Below are 8,364 nucleotides of genomic sequence, written 5' to 3' on the forward strand. Positions count from 1 at the left end.
GGGACGGAGGCTGCATCACTGCAGAGCGAGTCCCGAGGCCTCACGAGATGGTAGGGGCTGGGGAGACCCACCCGCCTCCTCCCTAGGAGAGGAGCAGCTCCAGGACGGCCGAGGTGTGGCCGGCTCCTCTGGGTCACGCTAGCCCCGGGTGCCACTTCCTTCTGGACTCATTATGCTCTGGTGCCTCGAGCTGGCTCAATCCGGCGGGGCCTGGTGGGGAAGGTGAGGGGGGTGAGGGCCCACAGGCAGGTGGCAAGGAGAGGGTTTGCCTTCCTCAGGAAGGGCACTGGAGACGCACCATGTGGGCACCAAGTGTAGACGCCGCCTACAAGTGAGAAAGGGGCATCAGGAGAGCAGGGCTGGGGTCATGGGCGCCCTGAGCTCCAGGCAGTAGCCAACGCCGGCATCTGTGCCAACCTCACTTCTGTCCCTTCATCCGCCAGAGGCGGAGAGAACAACGGCATTGAGAGCAAGATGAGGAAAGTCGAGGAGCTGATGGCAGAGCCTTGCGAGGGAGGCTGCCTACTTCGTTGTGATAAGAGGAAGGGGATGGAAAGAAGCAGGCGGCCCTGGTGTCCCGGGAAGACCGTGAGCGCTGGCCTCAGACTGTGCGGGCTGAACATGGGCAGCAGGGGCAGGAGGCTGTGCTAACCAGGAGGAGAGCGGCCCTGGGCGGCTGCGGGCAGAGGAGGCCCCACGTGAATGGCTCTGCCCCATCCTATGGGCTTTGGTCTCTGTGGTCTTAGAGACCCGCCTTCCTTCCTGGATGAAGAGGGGAGTCCTGTCCAGACAGTGGGATGAAGATGAGGGGTCTTTACTCCCCACAAGTGGGCTCAAGCCCAGGAGGACTGGGGGCACAGTAGGGCACGTCCGCCGCCTGGAGGGGCTGCTGCTTTGGAAACCCAGGCTGGGCATGGAAGGCCTCGCCACGTCCTCCGAGCTACGCGGCCACATCCAGGCCAGGCTCCCAGGCTCAGCGCTGGCAGGAGAGCGCACTGGTGGCGTCAGGAACCAGGACACCAGGAAGGAGGGCTGGGACCACCCGCCTGGTCGTCGCTGTGAGAGGGAAGCCAGCGCACGGGAGCAGCAGTCGGGGAGCCCCTCACGCCGGAGCCACCCCTCACCCCTGGATTATCCAGAAGACTCTTGGAGGGAGAGGAGCGCCCGGAAGGCAGCTGTCCCCGCACCACCTCCTCGGAAGACTGCGGCATTCATGCTCTGGCCTCCAGTTGAAAATACAAAAAGGGATTTCAGTGAACTTAGGTGAACAGAATACACTGGAAAAGGTTAAAGGAGGTTAAAGGATCCTTATTTTAAAAAGTCATAATGGCAGAAAGACCAAGGAAGACGGTTTAGTCAAAGTAGGTTCCAGGGACCGCTGTCCAGAATTGGTTTTTCTGGATGGATTATTCTCTCCATCTTTTGAGCAAAAACGAGGGGCTGGGAGTGGTTTTGGTCTCATGTCTACAGTATGCGCGTCACTTTTGGCTCAATTGTGCACGAGAGCCTCAGAGAAGGGGGAACTGCAGCTGAGGAGCGGCCGGGCTCCTCCAGGGCCTCCTCAGCCCGAGTTCCCTTTGGGTGCAGTGATCCAGGTCCCTGAGCCTGCAGGCCCTCCTGGGTACCATGGTGCAATCATGGCTCTCTCTTTCCCTGGCTTCAGTGCCTTTGCCAGCATGGTGCCATGGAGACCCCAACACAGACCATGCTCAGGGCGCCCTGAGTGGACCCCGCGTGCTCCTTGGCTGGGAGGGAGCCCTGTCTGAATGAGGTGGAGTCGGAGGTGCGGGCAGAGGCCCCGGAGCCGTGACGCTGGAGACGCGGTGTGACCTTCACGCTCCACTGGCCGGGTGGGCTTGGGCGAGTCGCATCGCGTCTCTGACCTCAGTTTCCCCACTCGTGAGAAGGGCTAGTTCCCCTCCTCACAATCTCCTTGTTCGTTGTGGGGAGTAAATGCAACCAAGTTTGCAAGACGTGCTGCCTGAATTGTCGGGCAGTGTGAGATGGTGGGAATGTCCCATGGCCACCCCTCTCCAGTGAGAGGCCTGGAGACCCGGGGGGCGTCACAGGATGGGACAGAGACAGGAGCCTGAGCTTCCAGGCACGGTCGGGAGCAGGGTTTGAGGCCAGTGTCGGGCGGTGGCCAGCGGCCCTCTCTTAGTGGATGCCCACGCTGAGCTGTCGCCTCCACCCTGTGGGCTCCAGAAGCCCTGCGCGTCCCTGCCTCTGCCCCCGCACCCTCCCACCTGCCCCCGAGCGCCCCAGTGATCCTGCCTCCCACACCTGTCCCGCCCCAGGTTCTCGCAGAGACTCTGCTCCCCACTGCCCTATGCATCCTGCCCCCACGCCTCCCACACCCACCCTGCCCCTCAGGCTCCCCCACCTGCTTCCCATGCTCCCGCCTGCTCCCTGATGCCCTGTGACATGTCCCTGCTCTCTGCCCCCATAAGCCCCACTGCCTCCCTGCCCCTGCCACCCCACCCCTGCTCAGTTCTGAGAGGCCATTTCTCATTCACTCTGCCCCCACGCCCCTGCCCCTGTGGCCCCCACACCTGCCCCATGCCCCTGTGCCCCTCACACCTGCCCCTCGGCCTGCCCCCAAGACACCTCCTCTGCCCCTGCGGCTCCCCACACGTCTCCCATGCCCACTGCTCTCATGTCCCCACCCCCATGCCTCATGCAGTGCAAGTCTCCCCAGGTTTTTCTTCAGCACCGTGGTCTCAGCCACAGCCGGCATGTTTTGCCTGATCACCATCCTGCTGTACATCCTCGTCCAGTACTTTGTGGACCTCGGGAAGGCCCCATCGGCCCCAACTGCGAAAGGTATCATTTGCTGACTCCTTGGGGCCTCCACCTCCAGCCATCTTCTCCGGCAGTGCCTGATTCTGCTGGAGGTGGTCGGCCCCTCTTGCCCCAGGGAGAGGCCAGGGTGGGCAGCACCAGGCAGGCTCTGACTCCTGGGGCCGGTGCAGCCCGGTGGTCCACACAGCCCAGCAGCCCCCAGCGTGCAGGAGGCAGGCTTCGGGAAGGCACTGGCCGCACTGCTCTGTGAATGCTGCAGGCTGCACAGAGAGATGAAGTGGGGTCCTGCCTGCCCCCCCGGCCTTCCACAGTCAGCCAGCCTTGCAGCACCTGTCACTGGGTCTCCCAGGGGCCACAATGGGCTGTGGACAGTGGAAAATGTCCAAAGCAGGAGCAGCCCAATGGGAGAGCAGAAAGCTGAGGGTGCTGGGCTGTAGTCTGCAGAGTGCCACTCTTGGCTGGCAATTCAGAGCCTGGGATGCCCTCCTACATTGAGCCACAGAGAGACGTGGTGAGGGACTGTGTTCAGCGAAGTCCACGCCAAACCCAGACCCCGTGATGCCAGTGTCCTCAGGAAATGGGTCTGCCGCTGTGACTTGAGATCTGAGGTGGGAGTCTCATGCTGGGTGGTCCCAGGAGGTCCAAATCCAGCCATGAGGGTGCTTATAAGAGAAAGGAGAGACGTAGAGGGGAGGCAGCCCCGTGAGGATGGAGGCAGGGGAGTCACACGTCACAGCCCAGGTCGCCTTCGTGACTTGCAGTGGGGAGCTGGCAGAGGTGGGAGGACCTCCTTGGACCCTGTGGAGGCAGTGTGTCCACCTGTCCTGAAGCTGGACGTCAGAGCCCTGCCTCCGACTGCAAGAGTCTGCTGTGGAATGTAGAGGTGGCGTGCCTGCCTGTCTTCCAGCTGGACGCCAGAGCCCTGCCTTGGAGCGCAGGAGTCTGCCGTGGAATGCGGAGGCCATGTGCCCTCGTGTCCTGTAGCTGGATGTCAGAGCCCTGCCTCGGAGCGCAGGAGTCTGCCGTGGGATGCGGAGGCCGTGTGCCCTCTTGTCCTGTAGCTGGATGTCAGAGCCTGCCCCTTAATCACCGCAGACCTGTCAGCTGCCTCCGGCGACCGCCGCCTAAGGGCTTCTACCGCGCCGGGACCCTCACCAAGAGGACCTGGGCCAGAGCAGCCCCTTGGGTGCCAAGACTGCTTTTCAGTTCCCAGGCGCGGCTGCTTCCCACTGCACACACGCCCATAGGTGGCAAGAGAGGCACTCTGCCTGCCCCGGCTCCCAGAACATTCCAGAGCCAACACGGTGTGACTTTTTTTTCAAGGATGAGCTTTGCCAGCTCCGTGTGGAAGGCCCTAAAGCTCCTCCTTCCACTTGGAAGCGTGACCGGTGCCACCCGGGCCTCACAGCCGCTTCGGAAGCACTTCCTGAAAGCCAGCTCCAATTCCCTGGCAGGCGTTCTTGACCTCGAAGGACCTGCCCAGGATTGCCTTGCTGCCTCCCCAGAGTAAGTCGCCTTCCCCAGCAGCCTCCACGTTGTCTGGGCTGTCACCATGGGGGATGCCAGGAGAGAGTGAGAGGCAAGAGGTGGCTGAGACGGCGTGTGCTGGCTTCTCTCCTGGAACATGCTGCTTCCACACGGTAGTGCCAGTGGCTCGGTGTGAGTTCATTGACTGTGGACTGATGATTTCCTGGGTTTGCTGTTCCAGATGATTCTGCAGGACTTTAAAACCAGCAGGGCCCTGGGCAAAGCAGCTCCTTGTTACCATGGGCTGGACTCATCGTGATGTCACGCTAAGGGGGCCATGTGGGGTCCAGCCTGGCCCAGACACATTGAGCTGCAGTCCCGTCTGGCCGACTGTGGTGTTTTCCTTCCTAGGATGGCCCCCAAGGCCACCAGTTCCAGAGAGGGTCCATCACCCAAAGACATTCAAGCTGAGTCACCCAAAGACATCCACCAACCCTAACCCTGCCATTCCCTTTACCCGAATCTCTCCCATTCTACCTTGTCTGACCCTCTGCCATTCTGCATTATGCCTGATTTCTTCTTGGAAGCAGGGTTCTTTGAGTGTTGGCATTCAGTGTCTCAGAGGGATCAGATCTTTTAGAAATGACCCCAGGTTTAGAAGCTGTGGCTTTCCTGTTCTATCTGCTACGCTGTTTCAGTGCAGAGGGCCCAGGGACGTAGCGTGGGCCATGAGGAAGGGATGGGTGCTGGGGCCCGGCAGAGCTGGCAGGCGATGTGACCCCTGCACTTAGTGAGGAAGGTGAGTGCTGGGGCCCTGGCACTTAGTGACCCTGTCGGAGCCTCACCTCCCAGATCCATGCAGGATCAAAACCGCACAACCACAGGCAGGACCCACAGGGGCCTTCAGGTGGGAGGCGGCCCACCAGCAGAGGCTTCCTCAAGCTACAAGGTCCCACGCTGCCCCATCCCCAGCAAGCTCTGGTCTGCACGCCCACACCTTGGGATGTGTTTCCACAACAGGTGCCGGGACACAGTGTCTCTCCCTTGTCTCGACAGATGTCAAGAATACGAACACGTTTCACGTCTTCCCTGTTCCCGGTGCAGGTGCAGACCCTGGTAGTCGTGATCATCGGATGGTCGTGCTCCTGCTGGACCTGCTTGGCTTGGTGCAGCTGGGCCAGCTGCTCATCTTCCACATCTACCTGAGTATGTCCCCCACCCTAAGCCCCCCGATTCCCCCAAGCCTGGGTGGTCAGAGCTGCCTCAACACCATCTTCCACATCTACCCATGGAGTATGTTCCCACACTGAGCCCCCTGGGGTCAGTTCGTCTCCGTTCGCAGAAAACAAACCAGAACGCGGCAAAAGGGCAAATCACAGGAAGAAATTAAAGCCATGAGGGTCCAGCAGGCCCAGCAAGGAGCTAAACTCACACAGAGACCTGCAGGAGAAAAAGCAGTGCTTTTCGCAGAAGTGTAAGTTTAAAATGTTCAGAGATAATGGAATGGGATCTATTAGAGAAGAACAGGACATTATGAAACAAGAATAGGACATTATGAAATAAGAACAGGTGGATTTAGAAAAACAGCAAGTAGAAATTCTAACAATGAAAAATGTTACAGGCAGGTAGGTCACCCACTACCCAGACAACTGAAGCGAGAGTTGCTGGTCTTGCTGAGTCTCACAGCGGGCACAGCAGTAGGTGGTCAGTCATGAACCAGGGAGGGTAAACTCTCCAGCCCCAGGGAAACCTGTTGTTGGAAGTAACAACCACCTCCCTGCTCTTGGCATCAGCTGTTTTGGTCATGGTGGGCCAGCTGCAAAGCATCTTCCATTCTCTGAGCAGTGGTGGCCCTGAGGCTGTGGCCTCACAGGGGGTTTCTTTGGACGCGGGCAGCAGAATGTGTCCAGGCCAGCCCCCAAGAATGCCCTGCTCCCAACAGCTTGGCCAATCCCTGGTCAGGGTGGGTCAAGCCTCTGGCCCACCGCGAATGTGCCCCTGTCTGCAGCTGTGGTGAGAATGTCCAGCTCAGAATGAACGTGCACCACCAAGAGGCTCGTTGTTCATAACCAAAGGTTACCCTACAAACCACGGTCCCCACACACAAATCCGGAACGTTTATAAACACACACCTCTAACACAGCACCAAAATACCGTTGTCTTGCCTGAAGAACCTTTTAATGAGTGCAGTGAAGATCACTGGATTAAACTCACGATGGCGTTGAATGGTGTTTCTGTAATTTTAATTTTGGACGTCAAGACCAGTGCCTGTACAGAGTAGGTGCTTAGGATGTGTTTACGGAATGGAACGGAACTAAAAGCCGTGATGTAATCTTCATAGGAGATGGCATTTCTGTTTTAGAAGTTTTCAGGCTGTCGCCTTGAAGCTTAAACTGGCAGCAGGTTGGCCACCCTTCTGTTCCACCTCCTAGGAATCAGGAATACTTCAGCACTTCAGAATTCATTCAGCACCTTTCTTATATTTAAATATTTTTGGGTTTACCACAAAGGCTTTCCCTGAGCCCACTCCACCCAGACTCCGCCTCCTTATTTGTGGAAATCTCTTGCCCTCAGATGCTCAGAGTCAGGGCAAGTCCCCCCATAACACGAGAATCGGGTTGCTTGGGCTGCCAAGCTTCACATGGTCTTTTCCCACGTGATGAACAGACTCAAACCGTCGCAGTGGTACAAAGTCTGCACTTGTCATTCTTTTCCAACTTTGGTGCGCGTACCGTTTCGGTTAAAATAATGCCAACGTGCCAGAGCAACAGGCCGCGGCACCGTGGCCAGGTATTGGTCACCGTACCGGGGAATGCAGAGGATGAAGAATGACAGGAAACGGGTGGAATCGGCCTGTAAGGAAGAAGCGGCCCTCAGCCAGGCGGCGGAGGGTTATGGGGCGCAGTGAGGCACGGGCGCGTCCCAGGGGCCGGTCAGCTCTGACCTGGGCGTCGCCGGGACTCTCCTGCTTATGGTGGATCCAGAAGCCCCCAGGGGAAGCTTTGACTTCGGAAGGCTAAGCCCTGCGCTCATCCACCCCTGGTGCACGCCAGCGCCCGAGTGGTCGCCGCCCCGCCACGCTACACGCATGCCAAGAGCTGGCTGCCGCTCACACATGCACTGTTCAGTGGGCATATGAGGGGCAGAAGGCCAGCCCCACACGTGCCCAACCCGAGGGGTTTTCCACACCAAGGTAACTCTTCTGTTGCTCCTGCATGTCCTGGAGGCAGCGGTCACCTGTGTTTGACCATAGGTGTCAATACTACCTATTGCTTCTACTCTACTTGGGACCAAGCTCAGGCCGGCTACACCTTCACTGCAGGCCTCCTTTCAAGGTTCCTGACCTCATCGTGACTCCCACGCTGGCCCTGAATGTGGCACCGTTGGTGCTGTGGAAGCCTGTGCTGCTGGCATTTGGGGAGGCGTGGCCCACACACAGACTGCTTCCTGAAGGGTGCGAAGTCCCAGAGGATGAACCTTTGCCATCTGAGGCATCAGCCGTTTGTTCCTGTCTCCTGCAGTGGTATCTGTCCCCACATCAGAGACCAGCGAGGAGATGCGCGCCAGGCTATGTCAGGCCTGGGGAGAGCAGGGAAGTGCAGTGGGCCTGAAGCCATGTAGGGCTGGGAGGGATGGTGGCCTGGTCTTGTCCTCCTGAGGCACTGAGGCTGGCAAACTGCCCTTGAACACAAAACCCAAATCAGGTGTGGCAGAAACATGAAAGGACAGGTAGGTGGGTGCTGTGGGCAGACAAACCCACACGACCACAGCAGACAGCATGATGCCTGAGGCATCACTTCTGGCCTAGTCCCTACTCCCATGACCCGGAGCCTCCCTGGGCAGTGCATTCCAGGATGCCGGAGCTAAGCTTCATCTGGCAGGGCTCCCGGCTCCACAGCCCCAGGCGACCCGGAGCCTCCTCATGGGCTTGAGACCGCTGATGCAGGAGGCAGGTGTCTTCCTTCCTTCCCAACCAGGGTCGGAAGCGGCCCCCAGAGGAGGATGGCGAGGGACTCGAAACAGCAGGGGAGTAGGCCACCTAGCTTCGGCCCAGGCCAGGTGGTTCTGTAAGAGCCAGTGCAGGAGCAGCTGGGA

This window comes from Papio anubis, chromosome 5, assembly GCF_008728515.1.
Source record: "Papio anubis isolate 15944 chromosome 5, Panubis1.0, whole genome shotgun sequence".
In the NCBI taxonomy this organism is placed as follows: Eukaryota; Metazoa; Chordata; class Mammalia; order Primates; family Cercopithecidae; genus Papio; species Papio anubis.